This window comes from Rhincodon typus, chromosome 20 (genome assembly GCF_021869965.1).
Source record: "Rhincodon typus isolate 14 chromosome 20, sRhiTyp1.1, whole genome shotgun sequence".
NCBI lineage: Eukaryota > Metazoa > Chordata > Chondrichthyes > Orectolobiformes > Rhincodontidae > Rhincodon > Rhincodon typus.
Window position 1 is genome coordinate 15,237,999 of NC_063351.1, and position 19,406 is coordinate 15,257,404.

At 39.3% G+C, this 19,406-nt stretch overlaps 1 long non-coding RNA gene across 1 annotated transcript in view; it reads right to left on the reverse strand.

The window, feature by feature from the left end:
- Positions 1 to 4,204, reverse strand: part of LOC125485561 — a 20,143-nt gene extending 15,939 nt beyond the window's left edge. The window contains exon 1 of the long non-coding RNA XR_007264270.1: positions 3,343 to 4,204. This is a non-coding gene — a long non-coding RNA (uncharacterized LOC125485561). The remainder of the gene's footprint in view (positions 1 to 3,342) is intronic.
- Between the last annotated feature and the right edge of the window lie 15,202 nt (positions 4,205 to 19,406).

Below are 19,406 nucleotides of genomic sequence, written 5' to 3' on the forward strand. Positions count from 1 at the left end.
GGTGTGGACCACGGCCTCTAGGCTTGGTGTGGACCACGGCCTCTAGGTGAAGCATGGTGCGGTCTAGAGGCTAGGTGCCAGTATGGACTGGGTTGGAAGGACTGTTGTTCTGAATATTTAATTTTTCAAAAACTTATTCCTAATGATCTATAATGCTGGACTTTATTTTTCCCCGATTCTTTACCCCCTTAGAATTTGTACTTAATCAGCACCTAGGTACCTTTGTACCCAAGATGGCACTGTAAATGGTGACTTGTAAACTTTCCAGTCTACTCATTAGAGTATGTGACAAAGCCAATTCTAAAATTTTTAAAAATGATCATTCAGTAATCACAACCATTCTCCTTTGTGCAGGATAGGACTCCAACCAGTGAAGAATTTCACCTCCCCCCAGTTCCATTTCACTCCAGTTTTGCTAACACTCCTTGGTGCTACACTTAGTCAAATGTGTCCTTGATGTCAACCACAGTCACTTGCACCTCACTTCTGCAATTCTGTTCTTTTGTGCACGTCTGAACCAAGGCTGAGATGAGACAGTTGATGACACTTTCCATCACTTTACTGATGACCAACAGTAGACTGATAGGGCAGTAATTGGCTGGGTTAGATTTGTCTTGCTTTATGTGCACAGTACATCCCAGGGCAGTTTTATACATTGTCAGGTAGATGCCAGTGTTGTAGCTGCAATGGAACAACTTGACCAAGGGTGCAAGTAATTACTGAGCACAAGTCTTCATTACAAATGCTAGAATATTGTCAGGACCACAAGCCTTCGCAATATTCAGTGTCTTCAGCTGTTTCTTAAAGCTATTATGTTAAATAATTGTTTGAAGACATGCATCTGTGATGCTGGAGACTGCAGGAGGAGGCGGAGATGGATCATCCACTTGGCAACTCTGGTTGAAGATGGATGCAAACATGCAAGCCTTGTATTTTGCAGAGATGTGCTGGGTTCCCCCATCGAGGGTGTGCAACCTTCAGCTTCTCTGTTAGTAGTTTAATTATCTACCACCATTAATGACTGATGTGGCAGGACTGCAGAGTTTATAGTCTGATCTTGTTGTCATGCGATCAATTAGTCCTATCTTATTACTTGTTGCGACAAAGTTTGGCTTGTAAGTAGCTCTGTATTGTAGCATCATCAGTTTAGCACTTCATTTTTGGGTATGTCTAGCGCTGCTCCAGGTATGCCCTCCTGGACTCAGAATTAGACCTGATCTCTTTGGTTCATGGTAATGATAGAGTGTGGATATGCTGGTGCCGTGAGGTTATAGACTGTAGGCGAATCCAATCTACTTTAGCTGATGGCTCACAGCAACACAACTGGGCATCCCTGACGTGCTAGGTCTGGACCTGCTGCAAACCCAATCCAGCGAGTTGTGCCCTTTGGGACTCGGTCAAATCAGTAGTGGTGCTACCGAGTCACTTTTGGTGTTCAAGTTTGAAGTTGCCTACCAAGGGATCATTGTGTCTTTGCCACCCTCAGTGCTTCCTCCAAATGGTGTTCAACATGGAGGAGTACTGATTCATCAGCCTGGGGTGTAGGGTAGACCAGTAGTAGGTTTCTTTGCCAATGGCTAACCTGTTGCCAAGTGATTTCATGGAGTCCAGAGTCAATATTGAGAACTCTCAGGGCAACTACTTCTTGACTGCGCTGCCACCTCAAGCGATGCAAGACATAACTAGTTATGGTGATATTGGTAGGGCGAGGTTTATAGAATTAACAGGCCCAGGTTTGCTGCTGTTGTTTCTGGTGCATGGGTCAATGCCAGGTGCTCCATCCAACAGCTTTCTTTTCTTTGAACTTTGCAGAGATTTGATACAGAGATAGTAGGAACTGCAGATGCTGGAGAAGCTGAGATAACAAAGGTGTAGAGCTGGATGAACACAGCAGGCCAAGCAGCATCAGAGGAGCAGGAAGGCTGACGTTTCGGGCCTAGACCCTTCTGATTTGATACAATTGACTGTAATCATTAGAGAGCCAGAGGACAATTAAGATTCAACCACATTACTTTGGGTCCAAGTCACACGTAGGCCAGACTAGGTAAGGATAGTAGATCCCCTTGCTTACAAAGGCCATTGGTCAATGAAATGGTTTTTAGTGACAATTAATAGAAGTTGTGTGGTCACATTAGGCTAGCTTTTTAATTCCAGTTTTTGTTTTAACAAAAATCAAATTCAAATTTTTCCATCTGCTGTGGAGGGATTCAAGCCCATATTCCCATGACATTAACCTAGGTTTCTGTATTTTTAAGCCCAGTGACATTATCACCATGCCACCATCTCCCCAAATCAGTTGTGCATTTCAGCACTGACTACATTTCAAAAATATTTCGTTGGCTGTGAAGCATTTTGGAACACAAAAAAGTTGTCAAAGGCACTAACTATATGTGTTATTTCGCCACCCCCCAACATGAACTAATTTCCTTTTCGATGCTCAAGGATTGTGTTTTTCCAGGTTTTTCATCTCCCCATCCCAACCACTGGTCAAATTATGCACTGATTCACTCCTAAGTGCTTTTGTTTGGTGTACTTTATTAGACTGCAAAGGCAATCATGTACGAAGACAGATAAAGAGATTGCTTACTCAAAAGTAAGCATAAAAAAAAAATTAATTTTGACTTTTAAGCCAATGTAAAAGCAGTCTCAAAACAGCATCAGAAACTTAAAACACCGCAACAATCAAACTTTATTTCGGTCTTAAGAGGAAACTTGCTCAGATTACAAGTAAAATCTCATTAAATTGCTCAAGGGAGAACTTTCAATGCCAGAGTTGGATGTTAATTGGTTTAGATAGACATAGCTTTCTTAAACAGGTTTAGGAATGCAAAAATCAAAGCAGGTTATATACACAAGCATGTCACATATAGTATGCCAAATCACTCAAATCCATGATATTAAGTATGCACACAAAATAAATTTTCTAAAATGTAAAATGTAATTTGCAATGGAATGATGCAGTCTCAACTCGCAACAATGAGCAGCACTACCTAGAATATGCAAATTACTTACCCTCTGTCGATCCTGCTTTGAAACAATTTAGCAAAACAGGAATAATGAGATAACAAAATGATGAGACAGTCAAAAGCTACTTCAAGCAATCAAGTAATGGTAATATTCAGTACTCTATAGTAATAGTTGAACTAAACTGACATATTTTAGTAAAAACACAATGATACCACTTTCTGGATGTTAAGTGAAAAGAAAGAAGGATACAGTAAAAATTAATAAACTAATACTTTCTTCAGAATACAAGTCACTTAAAATAACAAGTCATCTTGATATAAACCTTGTTTTGTGATACTTAAGGTACACCTGCAAAAATTCGCAAAACTTGCTTACTTCTCAAGGAGGATCAGAGCTGTGCTGGGATTCACCCTTAGATACTTGGATGTAGCTTGCCCATAATCTGCGAGATATGTTGACCAGTCCCACACCATAAACAGGTCAAGTAGCTACAAAAGACAATTAACACATGGTATTATTATTTTTAATCCAGGTGCTGGCATAATTGTGATTTTCTTGAGATTTGTTTTTAAAATTGATACCAAGCTGAAAGGAAAGGAACTCACGGTGAAGTAGTAAGGCTGAACTGAAAGCAGGTTACCTCCAGACTTCCTTTTACACAAATTTAAAGTCAGACCTTTTACACAGAATTGGTTGAGATACAATCCAATGTTTGCACCTAATTTGAATCAAAATGCTGTGCATGCAAAACAAATTTATCCAAATTCCAAATACTGTATGTCACAAGGTCACTTCAGGAGCTTAAATGAACATAATTTGAACTGGACAAGTGTGAACAGTCTGCTTCAAATGTCCATTATTTCTTGATGAGCCTAACCCAGGTATTGAACAGGCATTTTTGTTTTGGTATTTGGGTTCCTGGAGAGCAATGAACTGGAAACCTGTGACTTCTTAGTATCAGTCTCATTTTTAACTGCAGCTTGTATACTACTAGCTACCATTGGAAAACCAATGGAATTTGGAATTTACTTTTCCAGGTCTTGACCTCTGTTTAGCATCATGTTTTACTTGTGGCTACATGCCATCATTTTCTGTAAATTCAAAAGTGCAGAGTAGAATAATGACTCAATTTTTCAGTTAATATCAGCAGTTCCTTTGAACAGCACCTCAATTCCTGACTAACTCCTGGTAAGAACATTCCGTATTGACTAACATCACAATGAAGTACTTCAGCAGTGCTGGGGATGCAATTCTTTAGCAAGTATATGAATCCACTTCCGGTCTGATTGCTAAAGTTGGTGTTAAAAGTTCCCTAGCGCCATATTTTTAAAAAAAAATTGCATTACTGCTGGGATTCTGGGCCATAATCACACTTTCAACCAACACCAATCCAATTAGCTGTTCATTCATCATGGCTGTTATAGGATATCTTTAGGTGATTGGGACAGCTGAGAGATAGAGTATTGTTACACAGAGCAAAACTGGGTTGGATACTGGACAGTTCATTGTATGCATGTGGAACAGATGCACACTTATGTAAACAGTGATTTGTTCATCTGGAGTGGAGTCAGAGAAATTATCCTGATTTTCTTAGCCTAATTGGTTTTGGTTCTCAATTTTTCACCTATTCTAGGAGATTCTATGGAACTGGATGGTTAGGAAGTGTCTGTACTGTGATGGGCAAGACATCAAGACTGTTTATGGGTTTAGGCATGAAATGTCAGCTTTCCTGCTCGGCCTGCTGTGTTCATCCAGCTCTACACTTTGTTATCAAGGTGGATCAACATTTCCTGTCTGCCATGTTCAGATGTACACCTGAAAAAAAAAAAAAAAAAAGAGTTTTGCAAATAAAAAACAGAAAGAAACCCAAAAAACACACGCAGAATCCTACTCTTGTACTAAATTATAATATTAAACTCCAAAGGGAAGTGAAAGTGGAATAGGCCTAATGTTCAAGTGGTGGAATACTTTTCCTTCAATTAGAAGGCCTAGAATTCTATTTTTTGGCGATGTCTGCCATGTAAAACCTGGTTATAAAAAGAGTCAGTAAAGTGCATTTGTAGTCCAGCCTCCAGATGCAGCAGTGCACATCAGCATGGTCACTATCTGCAGAGGAGTAAAAGACAAATAAATCTATCTCAAGAAGCATATAGCAACTGACTGAGCATTGGTCAAGTTGGTCACGGGTAAGACTGTAGAACTCATAACTGCCACCACTGCAGAAAAACCTGGACTCGGTCATCTTTGATTTCCAGTTTGGTGATTGAGGCAGATTCCTTTTAAAGGGATATAGATCTACATCTGTAATGCTGCAACCTGCAAGGTTACACACCAGGATGCTGGTGAACGGAATTGGAGTGAATGGCTAGTTTAATCAGCTGGTACTGTAACTTTACAACCACTAATGACAAGGAATGCCACATCTTCAATCAAGTTCATACTAGTTTTGCATAAAAAAATTTGCTTATGCTGGTCACCAAGCTCAAAAATTGCTTTTTTAAAAAAAAAAAAAAAAAAAAAATGGCTATCCGATAACTTGTGCAAAACAACATGCCATGCCAGTAAATCAAGGATTTCAGTGTGCTGAGTGTGGGAGACAATGATAAGACAAGACAGGAGATTTAAGATGCTGGAATGGTAAGATGATGCAAAAATATTACATAACTAGTCCAGGATATAACTAAAGATTCCATGCCACAAAATATCTTCATCTTCTACAAAGGCTGGATGGCCACTCAAACTACCTTATAGTCATTATATCCTATGAATGTGTATTTCAGCATAATACAAAAATCATTACGCAATAAAGCCTCAGATCACTTACATTTTCCTAGGGCTTCACGCACCAAGGCACTGAAATACAGATAACTGCATAACACATTGATCGCATCTCTTGCGTTTACCCCACCTCTGCCCTCACATCCCCTCCCCCAACAAAAACAAAGATAGAAGAATCCTCCTTGTCCTCACATATCATCCCACTAACCTCTGTATCCAACGTATCATTCTCCGCCACGTCCACCGCCTACAATCCGACCGCATAACTAAAGATATATTTCCATCCCCACCCCTATCTGCCTTTTGTAGGGACTGCTCTCTCTGCGACTCCTTCGTCCACTCCACACTCCCCACCACCCCGGCACTATTCCCTGCAACCACAGGAAGTGCTACACCTGCCCCTACACCTCACCTCCATTCAAGGCACCAAACAAATCTCTCTCATCAGATAGAGGTTCACCTGCACGTCTGTCAATGCGGGCTACTGCATCCGCTGCTCCCGACATGGTCTCACTGATGTAGAGGAGGCCAAGCGGAGGCTTGGAGACCGCTTTGTAGAGCGCCTGCTCTCTGTTCATGACAAATGACAACACCTTCCAGTCGCGAACCATTTCAACTCTCCTTCCCACTCCCTGGGTGATACGTCCATCCTGGGCCTTCTCCAGCATCAAAACGACGCCACCAAGAAACTGGAGGAACAGCAACTCATTCTGCCTTGGGAGCCTACAGCCCAATGGCCTAAATGTGGACATTACCAGTTTCAAAATCTCACCACCCCGGCCTCATTCCATGACCAAACGTCCCTCTCATCCCCATCACCTCCTTGACCTGACATGAACCTGTCCACCTTCTCTCCCACCTATCCACCCCTCCCTCTTCACTGACCAATCCCCACCACTGCCTACCTACACTCACCTATCACCCTCCTACCGATCTGCCCCAGCCCCACCCTCCTCCCTCTATTTATTTCTGAGCTCCCTTCCCTCTCCCCCCCATTTCTGGAGGGTCCCGATCCAAAACATCAACTTTCCTGCTCCTCTGATGCTGCCTGGCCTGCTGTGTTCCTCCAGCTCCACACTTAACTCTACATTGACATGGAGGTTGGTTTGGAGGGTGTGTAGTAGGTCTTTTACTATGCATGTGCTCCTTCAGAGCTCATCTAGGTAATTACAGGACAGTCATTTTAACATCTGAGGTGGGGAACTTTCAGGCTTGTATCCATATAGAGAAAATAGAGCTTGAAGAAGCCACCACGGAATTCTGAAGGAAATATTACAGATGATAAATCTCCTTTGAGGATTTAACGGATGTGGAAATAGGGGGAAAAAAAAAAACCATGAACCTACAGAAATTTTAGGAAACAAAGTATCATACAGGGCAGAGCAGACGAAGTGGTGTGAAATAGGACGGGAATAGAAATTGGTTAGAAGGAAGGAAACAGAGAGCAGGAGTTAAAGGAAGATTCCTCCAGAGTAGTTGGGTGGATGGTTGATTCCTACTGGGCTCAATTTTATGGCAACTCCTGTTCATTAAATGTGTCAATGATTTGGATATGGAATTAAGAAAATCTGATAACCAAAGTAAGAAACAGTTAACTCTTTAGAAGACCAACAGGAGCTGTGAGGGAATGGTTGGTACAGTGGCTCAGTGGTTAGCACTGCTTCCACTCAGTGCCAGGGACCTGGATTCGATTCCAGCTTTGAGTGACTGTCTTGTGTGGAGTTTGAATGTTCTCCCAGTGTCTACATGAGTTTCTGACAGCTGCTCTGATTTCCTCCCACAGTTCAAACATGTGCAGGTTAGGTGGATTGGTCACGATACATTGCACTAGGGATGTGCCAGCTAGTTTGATGAGCAAGGGTAAACACAGGGTAGTGGGGGTGGGAAGGTCTTCAGAGGGCTGGTGCAGACTCGATGGGCCAAATGCCAAATGCCCTCTTTCCACACTGTAGGGACTCAGTGATTCTACTTTATGATTCTACGTTGGCAAGGTAGTGAAATGGGCTAAAATGTGGCAGATAGATTACAATGTTCAAGTGAGACGATGCAGTTTGCTTAAAAAAGGCAGCAACTACACTCTGAAAGAAAGGACTCCTGACTGTGCAGGAGCAGAGAAATTTGGGAGTATAGCAGAGGACACCAAAGGAATCACCCTTAGGTTGATGAGAATGTTAAAAAAGAAGTGTAGAAAAATGGGTACAGAAGGGGTAAATATGTTTAAAACTTTACATAATAAAGGCCATGAACTGATTTGAAAATTTGATAGCAGTTTGAGAAAAGCATTAGAAAATTTAATAATAAAAGGTAGAACTTGTTGGAAAAATTCAGGTCTGGTAGTATGTGGAGAGAAAGCAGTCAACATTTTGGGTCTAGTTACCTTTCTTCTCTGCTTTTTGTCCAGATGCTACCAGACCTACTGAGCTTTACCAGCAATTTGTTTTTGTTTCTGATTACCAGCATACATGGTTCTTTGATTTTTTTTTTTTTAAAAACTAAATATAGAAATTGCTCACTTATTTCCCTGAACTTAAATCACTTCAAAAACAGAAAATAAGTCATCTGTATATATGAAAGAAAACTGAAATTTGAGCAATAACGGTGCTTTCTTTTAGCGGCTGGTAATTCCAAACACTGATACAGCCTAATTTTCCTGGTCTATCAGCTCAACCTCTTTATTAACTACTTTAAAAGGAATGGAGTCCTAGAATTGCACACTGGTAGGTTTTGTCAATTCTCAGACACGTCAGTAAAATGATGAAGCACCTTGCTGTAGCAAACACTTTCTTTGGGCAAGACAGGAAAAGATTTGGCCTTTGACTCTTATTAGACAATTAAAGGTGCTGACAATAGTTATATAGAGTACCAAACATCCATGACCATTCTCTCCTTCAAATGGAAACAGACTACGTGGTGTGTTGTGTCCTCTCAACATTTATGTTGTTACGAGGGGGAGGGGACGGAACGGAAGGAGATGAGGAATGAAACAAACAAACAGTCAAGGATTAAAAGTTATAGCCTCTAAAATGGAAAGCGTATCTTAAAACCATTGCTTTGCACATTCTGCTTAATTGAGAAGGTCAAATCAATGAATGCACGAGTTAACTATTCTGACAAAAACTACTCTTTCAAAAGAAAATTGTTACTACTTGTATCTCATTTTCCATTTCTATTGGCACACTATATTGCCACTAAGTCATAAACCACATTTCCACACTTGTTAGAGAGAGCTGAGAATCAAAACAAATTCAAATGCAATCAATCGTAGGGACAAGTATCAAAGGAAGAAGCCATTTCAAATTTCAAGTAAATTAATGTTTGCATTTTGTTGTATATCATGTGATGCTATCACATCCACAAATGCAGTTTAACAAAATTTTAAAAGCAATAAATTTTCCTATAATCAGAAAAAACTGCAATTACTGCATTTGACAAAAGCTTGCCAAAGCAATAATGCTTTAAATTTGTTATATACTTTAATTTATTTACAAACACTTTCAGTTATAGTACAGCGAAAATTTTCAAAATTTAAATCCTACTCAGGAATAATTGCCAAAAAGCAGGACACCAAGTATTTAAGCAGCGTGCCACTAGAATTTATAAAAGCACAATACTGATAATGGGAAATCTTTGAACTAGATCATTTGCACTCTAAAACATGCTTTAGTGTATAATTAGTGTTTTCGACTTTCTAAACTTGGGCTGTAAGCACAGAACATTTTTAAACTGTGATACACAGCATGAAGACCAGGTGATCATTGGTTCATCTTTAATGACAGAAGCAATTCGAGCTGATGAATTAAGAGCATCGTATAACAATAAATCCTTCTGGAATAAGCATACCAACAGGTGCAATTATTTCCTACAGTTATAACTAGTTGGTGTCACTATACTAAATAATTCTACTAGTAACCGAGTCTGAAACCAGTTCTTATAAATTCAGTTGTACAAATATATAGTATATATCAGATTTAAAAAATACAATTCATGACATTGCTGAAAACAGTGTACAAGAAAATTGTACGCAATGCGATACTGTGTCAACGAAGACAATGAAAAGTTCCAAAAAATTACTTGAGGGAGTACACACCAAGGTTGACCGGAATAAAATTAAAAGCATGGACTTTTAAAAAAAATTAGCTGGCTAAACTGGATGTATTTCTCATGAGTTTAAAAAGTCATTCTTGCCTTAAGAAATTTACAGTATTTTACGTAATTTTTAATGATAATTAGTAACTAACAAGAACAGTTATGATTTGGGAAACAGTATTTTCTAATACAAAACATTCTTGGTCTTTTGATAGCAGCATGGAGGAAACAAAAAGTACATCGATTATAAATTGACAACATTGTGACCTTTGGAGCTCCTTGAACAGTTGGTTTTAATCCTGGAAGTGGTTTATTTCCCAAAATTGCTTTTACAATGCACATGTACTAACATTTGTTGAGTTTTAGGTTGGGGCACTAGGTGGGGCACTTTGGAGGTGTGGAGCAGGAAAAACTCATTATTTGTTAGTCTGAAATACAGTAAACAGATTTCCATCGATTGAACTACAGAGTAAATATTTAGAGAAAAGTATATGGCCTAAAGCTTTCAAACGTCAAGGCTAAACAAAAAAGCAAAGTTAGCTTAGTAGCTGCCCACATTTCTGAAAGTAAAATCTATTTTATAGTGAAATGGGTATTGAAATTCTATTACAAAAAAAAAATAAACTATTTACTTACAGCACTCAAAAATCCTCAAACTTCATGCATCAATACACGTATGATGAGAAAAAGATAATCTGACAAAACATGTGCCTTGGTTGACACAGAATAATCACAGAACAATAAAAACAGGCACTGAATTTTTAAACAGCTGCAGAGGTCAGACTAGAGGTGGATAGACCTAAAATTTCATGTCATGCAATTTGCATCCTGTTCCTGTCTCTGATCATTAAAAACATGCTACTTGGGATGTGGTTAGCCAATTAGGCATCTTTAATTGAATTTTGGAGTTGTCACGTGGACACCTGTCCAGACATTGAGGCTGAAACATAGCTGATGGACAGACTTGGCTTCCTCGCAGCAGGATAGGATTGCGTTGGGCCAGCTCCATAATTAAAGATGAGCTGCCATCTATCTCCAGAGAGCTATCACCATTTTGAAGTACTTTCTCAGTCCAGAGATGCTGGGGCTGCCAATAGTACATTGCTGGATAGCCATCAATTGGTCCTCCAGCCTGGGGAGTCCATCCATAATCAAAGACAGTCCTGAAGACATTGATAAGTTTGTCATTACTGAGGGATGCAATGGCACCGCACTTTCAAGCAAGCTCATCTACACTGAAAACCAGAGATGTGCATTGTCCCTGAATGGGGCCACATTGGTGGCTTGGCTACCCGTATTCTTCAAGCAACAAGGAATACTAGTTCTGAAAATGTTGCCAATTGTCCTCAATTTGTACAGAATCCTCTTGCAAAGAGTCATGGATGACAATAACAAGTGTAAACAAAAGAGTCAGCTTTGCCAATTTATTCTAGTCCATGGGCAAACAGATAGCTGCTACTCGTGACTTTTTTTTTTAAAAGAAACAAAACCTTTTCTTCCCCCATCATTTCAATCATCATCCTGGCTGAATCCACTGCCCTCCTCAGTCCCTCCACCAACTGCTCTGATATTGGCAGCCGGACTGAACAGTGCAGGAGTCTGAGACAGGGCAGAGGTTGGCAAAGGGCCCAGTATGGTGATTAAACCAACCACCTGATGGGACTGGATCAATCCTTTCCCCTTTTCAAGTAACAGTACAATATTAGAAGCATCTTGTCTGCTAGCCAGTGGTGAAATTACAGGGAAAGTTGAGGGACAGTATGAAGTGATTAATGTCTATATTTCTAAAGAACAAAAACAAAGTTTTTTTTTAAAAAAAAGAAAAGAGAAAGTCCTGTCTGCAATTTAACTGAGGAGATAACAAGGAGGATTAGTTCACTGAATTTAATTTAAATGATTTCAGCAAGGTTTTGGAAACAGTTTAACATGGTAGCTCGGCCAAAAAAAAGTCCATTGGATCGGTAGGAAAGTGGGAACTTGGATCCACAATAGGTGCTGATAGAAAATTAAGGATAATTAATGACCACAGGTATTTTTGTAACTGAAAGATGATTTCTAGTGGGCTCCCGCAGGGCTCAGTAAGAGTCTCATTTTTTCCTGGCACAGACAAGTGATTTAGATTTAAATCCAGGGAGAGAAGAGGAGATTTCCAAAGATGTTAACAGGATCAGGTAACTTTTGCTGTGGGAAGACTGAATAGGCTTGGATTATTTTCTTTGTAACAGAGGCGGGGGAAGATTTAATTAGGAGGGGCCTAGATAAAATGGATAGGGAGGATCCATTTCAGTAGCACAGGGATCAATAACCAGGTGCCACTGATTTAACGTAATTGATATTAGGATTAGACTGGAGTTCAGGAAGAAACACAGTCAGAAACCCTCAACACATTTACAATAAATACCTGGGGATGAATGAGGGGTTACCAACCGAAACTGCAAAATGGGATTCAGATAGATAGATAACTTTCTTTTTGACCAGCATGGAGAACAGGTCAAGTGATCTTCCTGCGTTTTGATGTTTTGCTACACTTTAGTGCCTAGTCTTCCTCCACATTGCGAATGAGACTGCTATTTTAACAGGCTGGTGGAACCTCTGTCAATAACTCTGAAATATTGCACATTGAAGGAGAAAAGCATGCTTCACTACAATGCAGAGAATTATATACTGCAACAGAGAGCTGACTGTTCAGAAACAGTTGCAATATACCAACATGACATGTGTGAAACATACACACAGTTGGGTCAAATGGTCTAAGCCTATACTGAAAATTCAGAGCATTTCCAGATGTATAACCTGTAGCCCACAGAAATGGTTTAAAAAAGGGTTCAAGGCAGCATTTCCCTCTGACAGAGCTCTCTCAAATATAAGCAAATGTATCAGAATGTCCCAATTAAATTCCTTTCATATTCTAATTGGAGATTGGAGAAAAAGGCTTTTCTATGGAATCTAAGCCAAGTTGCGCATTAGAGCTTTGTCCATGCTTTAATATAATTCTTTATTTTGTACCAGAATAACTAAGATGGAGGCAGAGTAAGATTCTCTAATCGGAGCTCCTCTGCTCTGCAGTTTCTTTCCTTTCCTTTTTCTCCCCTCTCTGCAGTAGTTTTCCTCCCCCACCCCCTACTTTTTAAAACTACCCTACTCCTACCTGGAGAATGGAAGCTTGTCAAAGGGAGACGAGTCACAGGCAGCTGAGCAGCACGCAGGCCACGTCTGTGGCAGGAAAGCGATTCGTGGCTGGAACTCAGTGGGAGCACAGCGAGCGCAGGCCGGAGCCTGGAGCAGGAGCACGGTGAGCATGGGCCAAGTCCCAGAGTGGGAACAGAGCGAGTCCTAGATGGAGGCCAGTGTGGCCTCGTGTTCGGAAGCCTGACGGGCACGGACTCATGTTGGAAAAGGACTACAAGGGCCATAACTTGAGTACTTTATAGATGCTTTTACTCCTCTTTAAAAGTCTAGAATCTTTGTACCCACGTTAATTTTTTTTTTACTATTTCAATTCCGTGAAACACAACGTATCTGTACTTGGCTACCCTGTACCTAAGATGGTGCGCCGAGAGGTGACATTACAAACTTTTCACTGCACTTGTATGCACATGACAACTAAGGCTATTATATTCTATTCTAAATAAATGCCAGCTGACACATACCGAACTCAATCTTTTTTGCCTAGCCGTATTACATATGCAACTACTTTTGGATCACATCACAAAAAAAAGCATGAACAGAGACAGTTGCCGAATTGCTTTACAGCAAAAGGCATTATAGGCCTGATCACATCCTTGAGATGTTCAAGCGTACATTTTCCAGCAAAGAACCAGGTTGTCATCAAAAATGGAAAGCCAGGCCAATATTTCCCTGACTGCAAATCAAAAATGGGAGATCACAGCAGGTCAGGCAGCATCCATGGAAAGCAAGCAAGCAAATGTTTCCAGTCTAGATGACTCTTCAGAGCTAAAGCTATTTCCCCCTTCTGCACAGGATAGCCAGACCCAACTTTTAATCAACATCAGTTAATTAATTCAGTACAGACCAATCAAGACTGTTACATTCATGATCTATTTGGCATGGTAACATGTTGGGAAGTCCAAACCAATCACGGGGAGCCTTAAAAGTAGAATCATGGAAAACTGTACATAATATTTAAAAACTTATTGATCACTATACTTATTTCAATACTCTTATTATAATAATGAACTGCTTTGATGCAAGCTTATTTACTGATTTGTCTTTATTCCATCACCATAATGTGAATTCAGTTGTAAAGATACAAAGCTGGCTCAAGGAAATGAGTTGTTATCCACCGACTTACCACATCTAGCTGTAATATTCCTGCAGTGATCTAGTTCCTGTTTCCAGTGACTCAGACATAAATGCCTTTTGACAATATGAAAATAATATCACACATAGCAGCTTTATCACATTTTCAATTGCAATATTGTAGTAGACTGAATTAAAGAGCCAATTACATGGTTGAGTGAAAAGATAGGGGAGTTTTATTTACTAAACCCAAGAAAAATAAAAATGTGACATCAAAATACATACACAGATAGTGTAATGTTTAAAATGGAGAGATTTTCTAGTACAAAAAAGGAACATCAAAAATAGATCATTGAAAAAGTCTCCTTAGAGTCCTTTATGTGGAGCTGTTGGACTGGGGTGAACAAAGTCAAGTCACACGACACTAGTTTACAGTCCTACAGGTTTATTTGAAAAAAAATCAAGCTTTGAGTGCTGAACCTTTGTCAAGTGAAGTCACTTCCAAAACAGTCCTTTACAGGTCAGGATTTAGCCAGAGACCCTGGTTGCTTAAATTATGCCTTGCACTCCCAGCAATTAGTTGATTGTTGATTCCTAGATAAAATGAACATTTCTCTATTTTGTTTCCCTTGAAACAAACTGAATGGCCAAAAGCATGGGGGCAGGTGAGAATAGGCGCAAGCAACTTTCAGTGCAGCTGTTACAAATCCATCTTCTTATGTCTCCCCACCCAAAATTTATTGTCTGAAATGCTGTTCAGCTTTGTATTCCAGTGTCTGGCTATTCTGCTCCCCCCCCCCCACCCCAGCTGGATAATCTACAAGCTATTTGCATCTCAATGTGAATTTTCTAGAAACAAGTGTAAATAAAAGAGGAAATACAGATTGGATTGCCCATTCTGTTTAAAGAACCATGCTAATCTCAGTTCAAACTGTTTGTTGATGGTTTCATGAGTTTAGTTCAACCCAAAGTTAGGTGGCAAATGCAGCCATCCTCAATGTTTTCCCTTTCTTCAGAACAATTTTATTCCAAGAAAGATCCCAGTTATTTTTTTAAAAATTCAAATGTGAAAATAAAGAGTTAGAGCAGGTTTTAATTCCTCTAACATTTCCTGGCTGACTATTCAGATAAGTGAGTCAATGACTAACTCAGAAGTGGGAACTTTTCAGAAGGATCCTGATGCCAAGTAATTATTCACCAGAAGCCGTTAACTTCCCAGGCAATTCTCAATAAATCAGTTGTGTTGGAACCCTTGCATGGTCTCAATGCAAAACCCACTTCACACTTCAGCAATGATCATTGTCCAATTGGTAGATCTGGGCCATAAAGTAATTTGTTTGACAATAATCAGGATGCTGACTTTATACAGTTCACACCAAAGAACAGGTAGAAATGAGCGTTCACCATGCATAAAGAAGTTTCATTACACATTTAAAAAAATAGTAGTTTGGAAAGGACTTCTGCTGAGTCAGAAAACCCTGACCACAAACTTAGTCACACCTTGAAAAAAAAATTAGGTCTTCTTTGATACTAAAATTGATTAAATCACTTCTCAGCCACCGCAACTCAACCACACACTGAGCATTGACAAAAACAAAATAATGAACAGCATAATTATTTTGTATCTTCAGTTACATTTTTTTTAAAGAAAAAATCAGATGTCACAGATCTGTTGCAGACATTTTGTTCTTCTTCTCTACCTCCCCCAATCCCATCTTTCCAGCCACTAAAATACATACTTTCAAACACTGCCTTGGCATTGCAGGATTTATTGTTATGGCAATGTTCTCATTCATATCGCATGCAATCAGGTCACAATTCAAACCAAACCAATCTCTTTCTCCCCTGCTACACCTCTCTACAAATCACTAACAACCCCACCTCCACTTTTCCTGCCAAACTGCCCAAATGCAAGGTGCGACCTGCCAACATTTAGGTAATTTGTGGTGGTGTATCATTTCCAGACATTCATCATTGTTTCTGGAAAATGCTTGTCAGGAACATTGAGAGATTTAAAGTTCTGCTACGTGGGTCATAAATGCTTTATTACTTAATAGGGTACAATTATGTAATAAAATACAAGTGCAATACTCTGGGTTGTCTAGATTGATATTTAACAAAAAATTGTTATCTTACATCCAAGCAAAGATTACTAGTTATGAAATGGGAAAGAAAACAACAATCTTCTGGTTTTTGATAGTTTCACAATTTGGCTCTCAAAATACATGGAACATATGTCACTGTATTAACCTATGATTTCAGAATCATTCATCACAATGTTTCATAAAAAGTAGTATGAACTAAACTCTATGTAGCTTGAATGGGCTTTATAGTTGACTCAAATTAAAGTGACATGACTAGACAGCAGCATCCCATGATTTATATGACAATTGTACAGATTTCATTCCTCATCCAGGAGCATAGATGTGTTTTTTTTCAGTATATGCATCAATTTCCTATTTCCAATGCAAGCATGCCATCAAATCCATGTGGGGAGTTTATAATTGGAGAAAAGCAAGAATGCTTCAACAAATAGGTTTTAAACCTAAATACCAAAGTTAATAATTTTCAGCATTTAAATATGATTCAAGTCTGTAACAATTTTAAATTCAGGATTCTCTACTAACTGAGTAACAAGATCCTGGGTTCAAATCACACCCTCGGGCTTCAGCATGAAAATCAGAGGCTGGCACTCTAATGCAACACTGTTCCCTCCAATTTTCTTAGTGACTGCACAGGTTTCAGAGGTCCATAAATAGCAGCAACTTCTAGAACTGGAAGTCAATACCACAAATCACTATGCTGACGCTGATCTCAGAACATTGAAGCAGCTGCATGTGCACTGCACAGTTTACAGGGAACATTGACTGCATGGTCATTAGAGACCATGAGACATTAAAGAAGAAACATTAAATCAAAGCCCCCCTACCTGGTCAGGTGCATGTACAAGATCCCATAGCACTGTTTTGAAGAACAGAAGGAGAATTATCCCTAGTGTAACAGCCAATGTCTATCCCTCAAACATCAAAAAAAGCAGATTATCTAATCGTTATCACACTGCTGTTTGTGGGAGTTTGCTGTTAGCAACTCAGCTGGCACCCTTTCTACATTATAGCAGTGACTGCACTTCAAAAGTATTTCAGTGGTTGTAAAGCACTTTGAAACATCCGGTAGTTGTGAAAAGCATTACATAAAAGAAAGACTCTTTTCCTTTTGTTGTTGGTCGGAAGGTAATATCAAATTTACTTGGCGTTGTGAAGATGTAATATATGTGATTTTTGTAATCACTGCTCAGGATTTCCAACAGTCAAGGCTAAACCATTGGCTTTAAGCAAAGGACATGTCTAACCAGCACAGCTGATTAACTCCTAATCATCCAGCTGCTCTTGAACCCAATTGCAAGTGTAATTACATTTTGTCAGGTACAATTTGCCTGATAAACATGTCAGAACACTTGCTGTTAGTCTATTTCAGCAGATAACTGCTGTCCATCCACAGCCTAGAGGCACAATTACCAAAAAGAGGATGGTTGTTGTTATAAAACACATAGGAGCTAACGCAGTAAAAAGGAAAAAATCTCCACCTGACCTCTGGATAACCCAAGCAGGGGATTAGCCCATTTCCAAACAAGTTGGCTGTCTCACACAACCTGGCCAACTGCTCCCATTGCCACCATGCATACAGTTCTTACACCGACTAATGAGGGCAGACTGTTATGCTATTAGTGCATTGCTATTATTTCTATACCCTTTCATAAACCAAGCATTGTAAATGCTTTTCACAAATACAATAGAGAAAGGGGCCCAAAATCAGAGCACAAAAAAGGTGAAAAAAGTTCAAGAAGCAGATTATAATTGGATGCCTATGCTGCATAATCATGATGTGGAGGTGCTGGTGTTGGACTGGGGTGGACAAGGTCAAAAATCACAACACCAGGTTATAGTCCAACAGGTTTATTTGAAAAGCTTGTGTTTTCAAATAAACCTGTTGGGCTAAAAATCAGTCATGTAAGTTTTGGCATAATGAGAAACTGTTTCAGTAATATCATGCCTTAAAATGTTAGTATATTATGTTAATTAATAATTTGCAATTTCTAAAAAAAAACTTCAAAATGTTTATGAAAATTATCTGAGTGAATGCTATTTACCACAGACCTGAAATAGCACTTTTTCCCCCACACGTGGTCTTTCAATTAAGACAAATTCATCTTTTTTTAAAATCAAGTACCGACTGACTCAGTTATCGACTCCTATTAGTACCCATCCCCTCTCATTCCCTACTGAGTGCAACTATCAAGGAAATGAATGTAAACTCGTAACACTTATACACACAACCTAGCACTTCCTGCAATGGCAGCAATTTATTACTAGCTCAATAGCCAAGCTACAAAAATTACCTATACTTCACAGGTTTGCGTCACATACCAAAAATTCAACAAAATCCTTGACCGTTTTTGTTAAACCAGCATTCACTTTGATCAGAGGTGCAAACAGCCTCTGAGGGATATGTGAGCCACCTGCTGTGGTTGACAGGACAGCTGCTAATTGGTAAATTCTTCAGAACCTTCCTAACTGATCCCAGGTTTTTACAGGAAAGTAAAAACAAAAGCATTCACTGTAGCACAATGAAAGCGAGCTCATGTGCTCAAAGCCTGCAATACACATCTTTCAAAAACTGTGTCCCTTAAAACCAGGCATCAGCATTTACTCAACAAAAATTATGATCTGATCACATTAGTTTCAGAGGTTAAAATCATTATTGCTAAATATAAAGGTAAAGCTGCCTTAATTTTGAAAAAAATCACTGACAGAAAGCAGGGAAAGAAACTTCCATAAATTTTGGCAACCACAGCAGAGGGATTTGTTATTTTTCTGAAGCAGCAGCCTTAGTTATTTGTGTTCATACTAATCTTGTTCAATCTTCATTTCTTCCCACAAGCAGCATACTTTCCCAAAGCCAAACCCTCAGGCTACAGCACGGTGGGAAGTCCATTCTCGTTATATTCAGAACTAAACCCAATGGCACCAGTGTATTCTAAATCTGACACACCCATGTAACTTGCCCCTAAGGGCGAAAAAATTACATGCTGTGGGAACTGCATATCTCAACAGTCATGTGCACCCAAACTATTATCTCTTCGATTGGAAAAATACTATAAGATGCAGAAAAAACAACAAAAACAAAACTAAAAACAAAATCAAAAGCACAAAAACATCTTAGCACATTTTCCATTCATTATACAAATATAGTTTGTTCCCCAACATATAAAAGAAGTCAGTGCATTATTTTATGTGATAGGAACACTGGCATTATAC